This window comes from Dermacentor andersoni, chromosome 8 (genome assembly GCF_023375885.2).
Source record: "Dermacentor andersoni chromosome 8, qqDerAnde1_hic_scaffold, whole genome shotgun sequence".
Taxonomy (NCBI): domain Eukaryota; kingdom Metazoa; phylum Arthropoda; class Arachnida; order Ixodida; family Ixodidae; genus Dermacentor; species Dermacentor andersoni.
In genome coordinates, this window is record NC_092821.1 from 43,523,417 (window position 1) to 43,540,823 (window position 17,407).

A 17,407-nucleotide genomic window follows, 5' to 3' on the forward strand; every position below is an offset into this window, starting at 1 on the left:
CAGACGCTAGGCCGTCCATGCAAACTTCAAAGACAAGCCAGACGCAAGTGCGTCGTTGCTCCCGGTGATCAGCTGTCGCGGGTGTTACGAGAGTGTTGGCGTCACCTTTGTTACGCGTACTACGTGTGTGCGGCGCACTTCATGTGGTGCTTTTGTGTGACGCTTTACGGCTTGTTTCATGCTTCATTTTAGAGAGCAGCTCTTAGGCGCTGGTTTCTGCGTTACGCATCGGCACCAGCGTTGGCATAACCAGCAAAACGAACGACCCGACCGAAGCACGGAAAAAAGAGCGAACGCGGAGCGCAGTGGAGGATAAAAGACGGCCATAGTGAAAAGAACGCGAGGGCGAAAGTGGAGAGGGAAAGTATGGCAATAGTGTGAAGAGGAAAGAGGAGAGCCGCTCGAGACCTCTCCACTGCGGCGACTCGCTACGTGATGGCGCCATAGTAGCCTGCGCCGCGATGTGTACGCCGGTGACGTCATCACTTAGGCATGCGGCGAGCCCTTCCACCGATTCCATATATGTAAAGAAAGCGCTGGCGTGGGCTTCGGACCTTCGGACCGCATGCGCTACTTCGTCTGCGTCCCTGTCGCTAGAGAATGTGCCGCGTTCAAGCCACGCATTCCCGTGTTCACGCTTTCTTTCTGAACAATGAGCGACGCAACCCGTTGAGGTACTTCGTCTGCCGCTGCTCCTAAACGAGTTGGCCAAAGAGAGGCATGGCGCCACCGCCGAGAGGACCCTGCCGTTCAGGCTGACTTAGCAACGCCCAGGGAGCTCCTGAGCCAATTGGGCACATTCGACGCTGTGCGAAGTTCAAACTAGTTTACCGCGTCTCCTCTCTTGTCTGTCACGATCTTTCCATGTATATAAATGCGCTGAACCACCCCCGATGTAGCGTGCAAGACAGCCACAGCAGCAGGAAGCTCAAAGGAAGAGGCACAGAAAGTTTGATTTAAAAAGCTCGGTTATACGTATGTTGTCTTTACAGACTCGTTAAGTGTCGTGAGAGCCCTGATTAGCTTACGAAAGCATAATAATCCCGTTTTGAATGAGCTGTATAGTTTGTTGTGCTCCGCATATATCTGCAACCAAGCGATTATTATATGCTGGGTACCTGGCCATAAAGGTATAAAAGGCAACGTAGCTGCTGACGAAAACGCTACGTCAGTGAGTTTTAGCGACCCAGATGGAAATATCTCCATTCCTGCCACAGACCTAAAGCCCTTTCTGCGCCGTAAATTGAGGAAACATTGGCAATCAGAGTGGGATACACAAACATTGAATAAGTTACATATTATAAAACCAAGATTGCGGAATTCGATAACTGAGAAAACAGCACGGTACAAAGAAGTACTTCTTTGCTGATTAAGAATAGGACACACTTACAGTACTCACTCCTATCTCTTGACTGGCGGGGATCCTCCTACTTGTAGTAGGTGCGGCGATGGCCTGACAGTAATCCATGCTCTTATCCAGTGCCCTGCAATAGAAACGGAGAGGAAAAAGTATTTCCCTTCTGCATATCGCGAAAATTTAACACTCCATCCTGTATTTTTTCTTAGTGACGAACCGTTTTTCAAACTGCAGTCTTAGATTTTTTAGACGAAACCGACATCCTGAAAATCATTTGGCCAGGCAATCTTTAGCACGTGACTAAAAGCCCTGCATTCAAGGGCTCTCTTAAAACTCTGGAGTCAGTGTTGTTTTATTGCACAGTGTTTTAACGACAGCCCATTGCCATAGCCCACATCACTGCCTAGTCACCGTCATTATTTTAGCAACTATGCCACTTACAGCTACAGATTTTAGGCCCTTCTACAGCCATACCACATCTACCATGATGAGTTCATTGTGCATGTCATCCACAATACATCGTCAACATTACCACCTGTAATGGCGCTCTTTGGCCAAACCTGGCCCTTGCGCCATAAAACACCACACATCATCATCATCATCAGTTATACGTATGATTTGGAAAGCAAATCAAGCTGCCGCCATTTTCGAATGCTTGTGAGGCTCGTTGTTTCGCCATTGTGATCATTCTCCCTGCCTTCAGAACGCTAACAAGTTCACCTTGATATTATTGGGCTCTTTCCACGAGCGGGACCTTGTGGCTACTGCCTCACAGCCATCGATCGGTTTACTCGATGGCTTGAAAGTACGGCCACTCGAAAGGATCTTCAGTTCACTTCACCTTATTCACCCTAAAGACCCCCTGGGGGTATTACATAAGGGTTGGGTTAACATATTCAACAAATAAATACAAGGCTATCCCGCTTGCGGAAGGAGGCATTCATTATCCGCATATTATTCTGTTCTGCAAAGTCTACTAATAACTCTCCCCTGCTATTCCTAGTACCTATGCCATATTCCCCCACTGCCTTGTCTCCAGCCTGCTTCTTGCCTACCTTGGCATTGAAGTCGCCCATCAATACAGTGTATTTTGTTTTGCCCATCGCCGATTCGACGTCTTCATAAAAGCTTTCGACTTCTTCGTCATCATGACTGGATGTAGGGACGTACACGTGCACGACCTTCAATTTGCACCTCATATTAAGTTTCACAACAAGACCTGCCACCCCCCGCAGGGGCGTCTGCGTCAGCAGGTGTTTGGTGTGTTGCGCCACCACGTACCCGAGCACACGAGGGTTGGACCCTCCCGCGTGTAGCCGTGCGCGGCTTAGCCGTGTCCGGGGAAAGGGGGATCCTGGAGGTTGAGCCGATGCCGGGTGTTCGGACCTTTAAGGCCCCCCGGCGGAGGCAACACACCTCTTTGGCCTCTGCTTCACGTAGACGGCACCTCCAGGCTGACCCACCTGGAGGACATCGGCAGTCGCCTTTTCCTGTCTCTCCCTCCTCGAATCTTCGTCTTTATCTCTCACTTTTTGACCTTTCCTGTCTCCTTCTCTCTTCTTTTTACTTCCTTTCTCCTGGCGGCAAGGGTTAACCCTGTGTGGCTATCCAACCTTGGGTACACCATATTCGGTTATAGTGACGGCGTACGACTGGCGTCGTGCAGACTTGTACGCAAGCTCTGCCGCGTCCCCTCGTTGGGCTCCGTGGTGGGCGGTCGGCGCTGTTGCCGAATGCATACATTTTTCATGGAAACTTCTTTCCCCTCCCTTACTGATCGCCCTCAGAAACGAGGGCGCACCGAAGATGTCTTCAAGTTTTTTGGACGCCAAACCCAGAACTTTCCCCGCTTCCATGTTATTCATTCCGAAAAGCCAAACAAAGCAGTGCGAAACATCTCACCATTCCTTGTTTCAAAGTCCCTAACTGATATTTTTGGTCCAGGTTACAAAGTGTCGAGAATGGCAAGCGGCGACCTCCTCTTGGAGCTCCGCGATGCAAAACAGTACGAGAAACTACCGCAACTAGTGTCATTTGGAGAGACCCCCATAACAGTAACCCCGCACCGTACATTGAACACCACCCGTGGTGTTGTGTCAGATGATGATTTGCTTGAGCTGACTGAAGCGGAACTACTGGAGGGCTTCAGCGAACAAAATGTGATCAATGTCAGAAGAATTAAGATGAGGCGGGATGGAAAAGAGATTCAGACGAAGCACCTAATAATTACTTTTGGATCAAGTATCTTGCCCGAATCAATCGAGGCCGGGTACATCAAGCTCCGTGTCAGGCCGTACGTGCCAAACCCACTCCGATGTTTCAAATGCCAGCGCTTCGGCCACAGCTCGCAGAGCTGCCGAGGCCGCCAAACATCTGCAAAATGCAGTGCCCACGAACACACATCTGAAGCTTGTGAGAATGCTCTCCACTGTGTAAACTGTGATGGAGAGCACGCCGCGTACTCGCGGGCGTGCCCATCCTGGAAAAAAGAAAAGGAAATTGTAACAGTTAAAGTAAAGGAAAATATAAGTTTCAAGGAGGCACGCAGGCGGGTATCGTACCTGCCCAAGAAAACCTTTGCCGATGTGGCGCGTCAGGGGAGAGCGTCACAACGGCCACCGGCGGCTGTCCGACCCACAGGCAGTGAGTCGGCAGTTACGCCATCTGCCCCCGCGGCGGTTGCAGCTAGCGCTGCTTCGTCGACGCAGAATGAGGGACCACCGACCCCGAAGGTGGCCGCCGCCGAGGCTGTCCCAACCTCCCCGGCCCCTTCCAGCGCTGGCAACAGCCGGCGCAGCCAGATCCCTCAGGGAGCCCCATCCACCTCCGGGCTGGTGGGCGCAGGGATCTTGCCCTCCAAGGCAGGACTCTCTCGGGAAACATCTCGCTCGCAAGAGCACGTGTCCGGCGCCTCACAAGAGGCAATGGATACTACACCCATCCTCAAGGCGCACCAAGCGCCTAAGGAGCGTCGAGGTTCCCTCGAACGCTTCAAAAAGAGTAAAACCCCGGTTACAGGGCCTCGAAAGAGCTCTGGAACCTAAGCTCTGAAATCTCTGTAATTAATACTTCTGTTTCCGTATACACAGCACTTATTTACTACCAATATGGATACACCAATAATTCAATGGAACATCAGAGGACTTCTCAGGAACCTTGATGACGTGCAAGAGCTTATCCAAAAACACAATCCAAAAGTGCTGTGTCTACAGGAAACACACTTAAAACCACAACACACAAACTTTCTCCGACCGAATGTCACGTTTCGCAAAGATCGCGATGATGCTGTCGTATCATCAGGCGGTGTTGCCATTTTGGTTCATAAAAATATTTCCTGTCAGCGTTTACAGCTACAAACGCCCCTTGAAGCAGTGGCGGTTCGAGCTGTTCTTTTAAATAAACTCGTCACCATTTGCTCGCTTTATGTACCCCCACACTTCAAATTAAACAAGCATGAATTTCAGTCATTTATAGACGAATTGCCAGAACCTTATGTTGTTCTTGGCGATTTCAATGCGCACAGCTCCCTGTGGGGCGACTCTCGTACAGACGCGCGAGGTCGTCTTGTTGAACAGCTCCTCTTTTCTTCCGGTGCGTGCTTGCTGAATAAAAAGGAACCCACATATTACTCTCTAGCAAACAGAACATTTTCTTCAATAGATCTTACTATAGTTTCCCCGTCTATACTCCTCGAACTTGAATGGGAAGTTACGAAGAATCCTTACGGGAGCGATCACTTTCCCATACTGATAAGAACATCTAAAGAAAACGAATATCCTCCGCAAGCTCCTAGGTGGAAGATAGACACAGCCGACTGGGAGAAATTTCGAACTCTCACTAACATCTCATGGGCCGACATGTCTTCTCTAGAAATTGATGCTGCTGTAGAGTATCTTACATCATTCATAATAGATGCCGCATCAAAATGCATATCTGAAGCGAGTGGTCTGGCATGCAAACGACGTGTACCGTGGTGGAACAGCGAATGTAGGATCGCCCGTAAGAATCAGAACAAGGCGTGGGGGTTGCTACGCGCTTCTCCCACTGCAGAGAATCTTACGAACTTTAAAAAAATAAAGTCCCAAGGCAGGCGAACCCGCCGACCGGCCAGAAGAGAAAGCTGGCACAAGTTTTTATCGAGCATTACCTCGTTTAGGGATGAGGCCAAAGCCTGGAACAGAGTTAATAGGATTAGAGGGCGGCAAACACATTCACTCCCCCTGGTAAACACACAGGGCGATACACTACAAGACCAGGCAGACTCACTTGGGGAGCATTTTGAGAACGTGTCAAGCTCAACAAATTATTCACAATCCTTTCTCAAACACAAACAAATAGAAGAATGTAAGCCTCTATTCAGAAAATGTCGTCAGAACGAACCATACAACTGTCCTTTTAGTATTGCAGAGTTGAGAGCTGCCTTGAACGCATGCAAGAGCTCTGCGCCAGGACCGGACAGAATAATGTATGAAATGATTAAAAACGTACACAGTGACACGCAAGTTACAATACTTGCACTATTTAACACTATTTGGGCTGTGGGGTACCTTCCAACCGCATGGAAACAAGCCATTGTTGTCCCTGCTTTGAAACAAGGCAAAGATCCTTCCTTAGTGGCAAGTTACCGCCCGATAGCCCTCACAAGCTGCCTTTGTAAGGTATTTGAAAAGATGATTAATCGACGACTAATTCACTTCCTTGAACTGAAGAAAGCGCTAGATCCCTGTCAGTGTGGCTTTAGAGAAGGGCGGTCCACAACCGATCATCTTGTACGTATTGAAGGATATATCCGCGACGCTTTCGTCCACAAACAGCTTTTCCTATCGGTATTTCTGGATATGGAGAAGGCTTACGACACAACGTGGCGGTACGGCATCTTGCGAGACTTATCGGAAATGGGCATTCATGGTAATATGCTTAACATAATGGAAAGCTATCTGTCAAATCGTACGTTCCGGGTAAAAGTAGGCAATGCACTCTCACGTCCTTTTACGCAAGAAACGGGTGTACCCCAAGGAGGCGTGCTCAGCTGCACACTCTATATCGTGAAGATGAACACGATTCGCGCTTCATTACCTCAGGCCATCTTTTACTCTGTCTACGTGGACGACATTCAAATAGCTTTCAAATCTTGTAACCTCGCAGTCTGCGAGAGACAGGTACAGCATGGCCTGAACAAAGTGTCAATTTGGGCAGACAAGAATGGGTTTAAGATCAATCCTAACAAAAGCTCTTGTGTTCTTTTTACAAGAAAGAGAGGACTTATCCCAGATCCTTGCATAGAACTGCGTGGACAACAGATACCTGTAAACAAAGAACACAAATTTCTAGGTGTCATACTTGACTACAGACTCACCTTCGTCCCCCACATTAAACATCTCAAAGAAAAGTGTCTAAAAACAATGAACATAATCAAACTTCTATCCCAGACTACGTGGAGTAGTGACAGGAAGCGCTTATTGAATCTCTATAAAAGCCTGATTCGATCACGACTAGACTATGGCGCCGTGATTTACCACTCTGCCGCCCCGAGCGCACTAAGGATGCTAAACCCAGTCCACCTTCTAGGAATCCGACTGGCCACTGGCGCTTTCAGAACGAGTCCCATACAAAGTTTATATGTAGAATCAAATGAGTGGTCACTTCATCTGCAGAGAACATACATCAGCCATACATATTTTCTGAAAGTCCACTCAAACCCCCAACATCCCTGTTTTAGTACCATTAATGACATGACATGTGCTACACTCTGTCGCAATCGTCCTTCCGTAAGACAGCCTTTCTCGCTGCGTGTGAGGGAGCTTAGCGAAGAAATGCACGTTCCACTCCTCGAGCTTCGCCTAATGCATCCAGCCAAGCTGCTACCTCCTTGGGAGTGGCAGCTCATACAATGTGATATATCGTTCGTGGAAGTCACAAAGCATGCCCCAGAGATTGAAATCAAGATGCATTTCCGGGAACTCCAGCACAAATACTCCTGCACGGAGTTCTACACAGACGCATCAAAGTCACACGACGGGGTATCCTATGCAGCCGTCGGTCCATCCTTCTCGGAATCCGACGTACTGCACCCGGAAACTAGTATCTTTACGGCTGAGGCCTACGCACTGCTGTCGGCCGTAAAGCATATAAATAAATCACAACTCCAGAAATCAATTATATATACGGACTCCCTCAATGTTTTGAAGGCCTTGATGTCTTTCTGTAATCACAAAAATCCAGTATTTTATGAGCTCTACTCCGCACTGTGCAAAGCATACATATCTAACCAACATGTGATCATATGCTGGGTGCCTGGACACAGGGGCATCGAGGGAAACGTTCTAGCCGACCAGATGGCCACATCAATCTCATTGCATGCAGTTAATCCTACTGCTTCGGTCCCTGTCACAGACCTGAAGCCTTTCTTAAGAAGGAAACTACGAAGCCACTGGCAACGCATGTGGGACGAAGAAATAAATAATAAACTGCATGTAATAAAGCCACAATTAGGTTTCTGGCCTCTTGTAACAAAATGCCGCCGGACAGATGTGCTATTCTGCCGCCTAAGAATAGGACACACTTTTGGCACACATAACTTTTTACTCACGGGAAACGAGCCTCCAACCTGTGGTAGATGCGGGGAGAGGCTGACCGTCCTCCACGTCCTACTGGAGTGTCGGGAAGCCGAACCCGAAAGAAAAAAACATTTTCTCTTAGCATACAGGCACCACATCCCCCTTCATCCTGTTATGTTACTTGGTCCAGAACCACTCTTTGACACCAACGCCGTCTTAGGTTTTTTGAAAGATGTTGTGTTGCATGTTATTAGCCCCACACGTTCGTAGCGCTTCCTCTCTTCTGAGGATGTCGCTGCGATAATTATTTTGAATAAGCACATGCCTCTAGGCCCTTGTGGTTCAAGGGCTCTGGCGAGGCTGTAGTGCTGTAAGCAATTTAACGTCTCGCATATTTTTAACAATGCATCATTCTTTTACGATGGATTTTAATCTTCAGGCTTCGTCATTAATCATCGCCATAATTTTATAGCACGTAGATTTTACGCACTTTACAGCGATTATTTTTAGGCCACTTTACAGCCAAGTCACATCTCCATAATACATCGTCAACATCACCACTTGTCATGGCGCTCTTTGGCCACACCTGGCCCGTGCGCCATTAAACACCACATATCATCAAGACCTGCCACCCTCTCGTTAATGCTATAGAATGCCTGTATGTTACCAGCTATATTCTTATTAATCCGGAATCCGACTCTTAGTTCTCATCTCTCCGCTAAGGCCCGGTAACACAGAACGTGCTCGCTTTTTAGCACTGTGTATGCTTCATTCGTCCTCCTAACTTCACTGAGCCCTATTGTATCCCGTTTACTGCCCTCTAATTCCTCCAGTAGCACTGCTAGACTCGCTTCTCTAGATAACGTTCTAGCGTTAAACGTTGCCAGGTTCAGATTCCAATGGCGGCCTGTCCGGAATGGCGGCCTGCTGCGTCGTAGGTCTGACTGCCGCCGTGGTCAGTTGCTTCGCAGCTGCTGGGGACTGAGGGTTCGGGTTTGATTGTTGTAGTCATATAGGAGGTGGTGGCCAAGTACGGCACCAAGGTGGCCAATCCTGCTCTGGGGAGGGATTGCGTTACTGGTTCTGGTCACCGGGATCAGGCCGCACTCCAGGCCTGTTTATGCAATTTTTTCAACACGCAGATTGTTTTTTTTTAATCCAGTGGAAAATTGCGCCGCACCGGGATTCGAACCACAGTCCTCTTGTACACGAGGCGGATGCTCTACCTCTACGCCACCGCTCCACTATGTACACGCCGTAAACTACCCCCGGCGCGGTGTGCGCGACAGCAGCTCACAGCAGCAGCTTCACTGGGAAAGTCGAAGGAAGGGGCGATGAAAGCTTTGCTTTAAAACAAAGGACACAAACAAGCGATTAGGTAGAGTACCAGGTGGTAAGAAATGATTTTGCTTCGCGCGTCGGTAGGCACAGGCAGACAAATGAAGTAGGCATCAGCACCGTACAAGTAGTAACTGAGATTTCCACAACTTGACGAATTGCGAGCAAAGCGGTGCAGCGAAGTACCAGCCGTTCTTGTGTCTGTCTTAGGAGGAGAAGGAGGTCGTTACGCGTGGACGTCTGTTTTCAAAAATATTTGTAGCCGTTCAGAGGAGCCGCCACATCTTTGCATAGAACATCATTTGTTTTTGGCGTACACTGGTAAGTGTTCACTGAGCAGGGCAAGACACATCGTCCCGAAGGCCGTCGAGCTGGTCGGTGCCAGCAGTCGCAAAACGAGAGCCAGCCATAGACCAGTGTTTCTTACTCACTTTGCATGCAAACGTTACACTGAACGCATTGGAAATTAATTGTTTCTTCATTTCCTCAGAACTACCTTAACGCCTTGTTAGTTATAGTTACTGCCGTTCGTTTTACGAAACTCTGAAACGTTAGTAACGTACTTAAGCACGTCTAACCTTGGAAGATGCGATTTCTTCAGCATAGATTTACAGGATCTGCATTACAACGTTCCACATGGTCCCTTATTATCGAGTGTTAGGCATTGTATAACGGAAAACAACGATGAGATGGAATGTGTCAACAAATGTGGCGTATCAGTTAATGCCTTTCTTGAACTATTAACCTTCTACCTTGAATCCGCCGTTTTACTGTGGAATAATGTTATGTACAGACAAAAGTCCGCTATATGTATAGGCTCAAAGGTACCTCCGGTACACAGCACGATTTTTTTAAGTAGCATTGACAAAGAGATTGATGCAAACCTTTAAGGCCTTGCGGTAAAGGTGTTCCGTGTTGTGGACGATTTTTTGGCTATAGTTGAACATGGCGTTTTGGACATAAGAGTGGAAGAGGTCTGGAAAGTGTTCAAGGACAACAGCCAAAGACTGGATTTTAGTGTAGAGTGGTCAAAGAATGGCAAGCTAGAGTTTTTGGATGTGGCGTTAACTACCGCACCGGATCACGTTTGCTAGTCATAGAATCCACGATCAGCAAAACCCAGGCTTAGCTATAGTTCAGGACACTCAAAAGTCGTAAAAAGCGGCATAGCTTTTTAGTGCCTGCGAGCGGCCTTAACTAAGTCTCGGCTGGAAAAAATAAGCGAAACTTTCAGCCAACAAGTTATCAGACTAAAGAATGTAGGATATGAAAAACATGTGCTGTGTACATGAGCCTATAAGTTGATTCGTTATGTGCTCAATGGTTATCAGAAAGAGCGTAATACAATATAGAATGACAGCAAAAAAAATTGTCAATATTATAGCACACAAGATTGCGCATACCATAAAAAACGTAAGTAGCTGATATGGTCCACAAGTAGTTTTTTCAGCACCTAACAAACTCGAAAAAATATGTGCCGGACTGGATTGTAGACTTTCAAGAAAAAAAGTAAATGGTCATAAGTGCGCGGTCAAGCATAGGGAACAACTTGTCAAATGCAGGTCGTCCGTTGTCTACTTTTTGCCCATATCCTGCGGAAAAATATACATCGGCCAAACGGGTCGGTGTGTAAACAGAAAGCTTTTGGAGCACAAAAAATCACTGGGGGAAAACCTTAATTCCGACATTAAAGGGCACTGCTCACAACATGCGTCCTGGCCGCTTTACAATGATGCTACAGTTCTATCGCGCCATAAGGACCAGCTGGCAAGGGGAATAATCGAAGCTTTTTATTCACAAGAGGGGAGAGGGTTGCATCAGTCAGCCATCTGTACGTCTAAGCCATGGTGAGGTTGCCTTATTTGAAGAACACTAAAGGAAAAGAAAATTGTGTAATAAAAAATATTTGTTAGGGGTGAAACAAATGGGATAGGATTTCATACCATGATAGACATGTGTCTATGCTTGACGCCCGAGTATGAGCGGGAAATGAATGTGAAAAATGCCTTTAATCTTGCATTGATTATATTTGACGCCCGAGGGTGCGCAGGTATATAAATATGAAGTATGTGTTCTACAAAAACATAGTGGCGAGTGCAGCGAGTGTCCTGTATTCTGGTGTCTTTGCCGTGTCCGTATCAGTGCGCTGATTCACCAGCAAGGTATGATGTAAGAAAGCATTGTGCCGCAGCGATGGGAACGAATCCTTTTTCTCCAGGGAACGATAATTAGAAGAAGAAATTTTATTAAAGACTAGTACGGCAGTTATTGTTGTGGTGGCCTCAGCTGGCGGCTCGAAGTCCTTGGACTCGGGCGGCATCTTTGGCTTGCCGGACGGCCCAGAGCTGGTCTGCCAGCTCTGAACTATTGAGGTCCGCCTCCCAGCGGCGGCGACGCCTACGGAGAAGGTCCCCGGCGGCTCCCGCATCTGGGGCGTCGTCGGGAAGAAGCGACCTCGAGCCTTCCCCTACTCTGGCAACGGACGCGATTATGGACGCGTCGCGAAGATATATTTAGTAATACGAAAATATCACGTACATTTAGAAGCCATTATGAAAGAATCTTTTTTAATGAAATGAAGCTCTTCATGTTTTTTTATTTCAAAACGGATTTTTTAATAGTGTTTGTTCACTCGTCCCCTAGTAATACTTCAATCGCAACTCCCTAACCGGCCTTGTTGATGTCATTCACCATTGGTTCTCGACCGCATTTCTACCACAGCATCGCGACCATGTGCATTGACCTTCGTATAAATGCAACTCAGCCTAATACTTAGGGCATATGGGACTTCTATGCTGGGGCACCGAGGTTTGCTCTAATATGAACTATTCGGTAACGCAGCAGCATCACCTAGCAGCCGAAGCGAGGAAAGTTCTAGAGGGCTCGTTAAGAGAGCTTCGCTTTATTTGCTGAACGGAATGTTTGTAATGCCAAGACATAAGATTTATTACAAACTGAATCGCTGTGGCACTTACCCAGTGGTATATTAGCTAATGGACCTAAGGGCACAAACCCAATGGTACATACCCAGTATTCCTTGTGGCACACAATTCTGCATTGTAGAATTGCCACAATTGGTCCATGAAAATGACGAGATAGTTCGCGCGCCCTGAAGTAGAGAAAATTTTTTCGCATTAAGACTTCGAGAGCAGCAGGTAGAACAGTGTCAATCCCTCGGTGATCTCCATAGACGTGATAAGCACGTCCTTCACAACAACTGCAGCTGGTGATCACGGTGCCTCTGTGTAGCATGCATATGGTGTCGTAGCTTACATTAGCCAAGTTCTTCAAGGAAGAAAAAGAAATACGGCATGAGTTGCATATTTAAAAGTTTCAGACATCAGTCACCAGACCTCTGACACCCTAACACCATAAGTTTTGTATTTTGACTTGCATACTGCTTCCAAATCCATTACATTTAATTGCACATGCAGTTTGACTGAAGTTAAGTGGAACACGCGGTAATCGCTCCACATCAAAACAGCGATTCACGCCATAGCGACAAATTACTCGAAAGTAGGCCTGCATGCACCAGTCAAAACTATTCACTTCAAATTCCAGTACACAGGACACCAAACTATGCTAGGGCATCATAACACAAGCCCATTCTACGGCCTCATAGATTTAGGACGCCACGATAAGAGGTGGCTCGACGCTTGGCCTGTCCACTTTCCGCGCAGCTGAAGCATACGCAAAGAGTATGCCTTTGTTAAAGCTGCAGTTGTCAGACAAAGAACTAGTATTTTCTCCATCCTTGCTGCATTTTGCTTTGCAGAGGACATTGAGTGTTTGTTTCTGTAATTTGTTTCACGCGTTCGATCATTTCAAATTCTACCATGTCACCGATTACACTGCCTACCAGTGTTTTTGGCCGCTTGCAGAGGACACAATGTGACGAATTTCACCAAGCGGCACACAGCAGCGTTGAAAACAATACAGATTCAAAGCACTGCGCCTGCCAGTACATTACACCCTGGGGTTTTACGCGTCAAAATCGAGATTTCGTTGCCAGGCACGCCATAGTATTGGGTCTGCATATTCAGTTTGACCGCCTATAGTTCAACGCACACTAAATGAATGACACAAATGTGTTATTGCATGTCAAGCACACGGAAACGCGGCTTCACTCGGGAGGCTTCCTTACTCTTCTTTTCTTTTATACGCCTCGTCCCACCTGTGTGCAGTGCTCTTAAGGTGTCCACAGAGCTAGAGACAGTTACGGCGCAGCACTTTTCTGTTCAACTTCCTTCCTTTGAAAGTCACAAACTACTACTACTACTACTACTTCTACTACTACTACTACTACTGCTACTACTACTACTACTACTAATGCTACTCTTACTACATCAAAATGCGGCCGCGGAGGCCGGCATGTGATTTTATGATCTTGTATTTAGTAGCACAAGACCGTAGCCACTAAACTGCCACGGCCAGTATCTTCTGCCACTACTCTTTCATCATGGGAGTCGAGCTGGAAGTTGATATCTGTGGAATATGATTGAAGTTTCTGCATTGTTTAGGCTCTAAGGTGCCAACAAGAAATTGCTGCGTATGTTTCCCGACTTCCTCGGGGTACGTGATTTTACTGAACGCTTCTAATGGTAGGACACCAGAGTTACTATAGTGATATAGCAGTACTGCAGGCTGAGTCCAACAGATATGCGTTAATATGTTGTCAATAGGTCACATGTTCACTAACTTTCAGAGGCATCTCACGGCGCTGAATTGCACTTACAGCAAATAACCGAGCGAAATTTGGCAGATTCCACAACCTGCATCAAACAGAAGAAAATGAGACTGAGAATGACACCTCTCATCAATTTCCTCTTCTTTCTAATTTTGTAACCACCTTACCCTTTTTTAATATCCGATAAATTAAAATAAATTGCTCAACAGCGGACCTTACATTGCAATCGAGCTTTTCCGTCAATGCTGTCGAGTTTTCCAGCCGCACCAGTATCACCGTCATCACCTCTGGGCACATTGACAATGACGAAGTGAGCAGAGCTGTGGACAAGGGAGGCTGGTCACCCCGGCTGCTATCGGTGAGTTCAGCGAGCTCAGGGCAGCTCTCGCAACGCCTCGCGAAACTAAACATGTTTCTAGTAAGATTTCCCTCGCTAAAATCTGTTAGTCATTAGTTCGCCCTTCTGTTTATTGTTATCTTCCCTACAAAATTGATACCAACCCACCACATGATTATGAAGCGTGCCGACCACGTGTATTTTTTTAATGCGCACCTAACTCAACGTAAACGAGTGCCTTTGCATTCTGCTACATCGGAATGCGGCCGTCTCGCAATTGAACTCAACAGCGCAGCGTCATAGCTACTGCACTGCCGAAGCGGGTATGTTCAATATAAGCAACCGCACGGCCGTGTTTACTTTTTGCATATAGATGGCCTTGCTCTGTTAATAATTCTCGCATGGCCCAAATGCGCCTCCCATTTGATTAGAATGGCTTGTAGTGAAATATTCTCTCTAATGTGTTTCGTATATGCCCCCCCCCCGCCATAGAGAAAGGGATAAAATTAGTGCTTGGTGCATATTTGCAGAAGATATACAAATCGACGTGGGAATTTCGCTGTGGCGCAAATAGTGAAGGGTTTCGGCAAACTAACTGGAAGCATGGTAAACTGGGGAAAGTCCCTTGGCTTCTGGCACGGAGAATGGCCTTCCACCCGGGTCACTTTTGCCAACAAGTCGCTCACGACACCCGTTGAATTCCTGGGCGTCCCGCTGGAATATTACAAAAAATAACAATCTGTATTGGCAAGATCAAACAAGAGAAATACAGATAAAAGCGAAAAAAGTGGAAAGGTGGACATCTGTCAATGTTTACAAGCGCTGCAGTTTGCAATCTATTTTTTTTTTGGTCGCAAAACTCGTATGAGATGCTGGTATTCTATTGTTCAAGGGTAAATACACTGAAGTTGCATCGAGTCTTCGCAGTATTTGTGTGGGCTTCGAATTGGGAACGATGCCGTCGAACGAATTTGTTCAGACGAGTTAAAGACGGAGGTTTGGGTATACGACAGGTCATAAACCGGTTTTATTTTTCCGCGACTTAAGCCATCCTTTCTTGCGCACACCGCCAATTGAGGCTAAGGAGCGCGTTACCTGGCTATGCAGTCTGTACAGAGAATATGAGTGGTCTTGTTTGCGAATTTCTTGAAGAAGTTATTTTATGTGTACGGTTCTTGTTTGTTAGATTTTCAAAAGAGTACCTTTTTTCAGTGAAACGTAAAACTCTGTACAAAGGTGTATGTGATGTAGTTCTCCCTGTACTAATGTGCAGGGCCATATACATTGAAGGCCAGAGGCAAGACGTGCTTAAACGTGTGAATAGAATGCAAGTAACGCCAGGGACCAAGTCTTTCTTTTTTAAGCTTCACACGGGTACGTTGACTGTCGAAACCTTTTTAGAAGATCGTGATTTTTTCTTACTCTGGGGCTCACATTACTTGAGCTGTAAGAAACCAGAAACTAAAGGTCTTGTATTTCTAGACTGTTGGGCGGGTGTCTTCTTTTGGGAGGTACTTCAGAGGACTATCAAAAAACACTTTCTTTTAGATCCACAGGGTATTAGATAGTTATCTATAGAAAACGATGATGGACTGCCATTTGACCTTATTATGCTAGTTGGCCTTCATTGTTTATGGCACGCCAGTATGGCCGCGTTTCGTTGCGATCCGGATGCTCGGCTTGCACGAATGCTTTTTTCAAGAATGCATGTCCAGATTTGTACAAATTCAGAAAGCACAAGATTTTGTACCTGCGTGGCTGTCAAGGGTGGAACCCTTGACCGCGCTCAAAGAATTATAAAATAGTCAGCCCAGTAAGGCTGACACTTGGTGCTGAAAACTTACTGATTTATCCTGTTTTTTCATATGTCATTTGTTGTTTGATATAGTTGTACAAAACAGGCAATAAAGAAAAGCGTCCGTCATGTAACGGTTTCATTATCAGGCCTGTGTGCTAGAGGTCCTGTGTTCGAATTCTGCCGTCGGAGAAGTTTGATAACCTTTATTTAATTATTTATTACGCAGTACATTGTTCAAAATCACGAGTTTCTAAAGTCACGAAGCCGTTTGAAGACAGAAGGACGACGTTTAGGCAAATCCGTCTACATCCCATAATTCTCATGCTGACACAACGGCTCCCATTACAGCTCTTTTACACATTAACGCCAGAGTTCCCGCTAGCAATTATTGTATGAAATGCTATGGTCACTCCAATGCGCAGTTCTTCGAGCGAAGAGAGAACGTATCGGTGCTCTGCTCGTAGAACATTCATAACCATATACAAAAAAAAAACGGATTCACTTGGAGAATACTTCGCAATGAAGAACATCGTGGGCGCGCAACGGCATGGGTACAGCTCACGAAGAGCCGCTAGCAGAGTATACGAACTTTCCTGATAACAGACATGCGGGACCTGTTCGCTGATACACGGGAACTGCATTCAAGCAAGGGAGGCACAGATAACGAGAAATATGGATAATGACAAGAATAATTCTGCGTGAACGTTCTTGTTTCAATACTGTCAGAGTCACACAATTTTTTACAGCGAAGCTGTTAGCTTCTCCGTGGTCGGAAATTTTCGTGTCCGTCAGCGTTAAAAAAATGAACCGAAAAGAGTGCATATGTCCTTTGTAATCAGGTATGCAACACACAGCTCAGTATTCATTTCGATAAAGAAAAGCGCAATGCATGCGTCAAAACCGCATGATGGATGATAAAACACCTGTGAACGATGCGAGGCACGTTCCTTCTCTCAGCGAGTGTTTCCCTATAAAGATTACGGTTGCGTAAGCTGTTCTGGTGGGAAAGGGGCAACAGCAGCATACGAATCAGTGAGTACTGTCACCACGCTTCATATATAAAAGGGGGACCTGCCTAGCCACTCATTCAGTTCATTGCAAGACCGCTATGGGTAGACACCAAAAGGACTCCCGAAAGCAGCGTGAATACGATTCGCGTCGAAGAATGCAGAATCGTAATGCTCAGCAACAGCGTCGTGCTAAGACTAGACAAAATAACAAAACAGTTCATATCACTATCGACAGCACTTCAGTGGTTCTCTGTCATCTTCGCTTGCTATCTACTCTCGCAGGGTCGGGATTGCCAGTCAATTTTTTGACGAGGTGTCTGGCA

At 46.5% G+C, this 17,407-nt stretch overlaps 1 protein-coding gene across 1 annotated transcript in view; it reads left to right on the top strand.

Moving 5' to 3' along the window:
* The first annotated feature begins 14,219 nt into the window (after positions 1 to 14,219).
* LOC126526396 (uncharacterized) overlaps positions 14,220 to 17,407 on the top strand; it is a 29,499-nt gene continuing 26,311 nt past the window's right edge. Inside the window, exon 1 of the mRNA XM_050174309.3 lies at positions 14,220 to 14,297. The gene's annotated coding sequence lies outside the window, so the exon portion shown is untranslated. The remainder of the gene's footprint in view (positions 14,298 to 17,407) is intronic.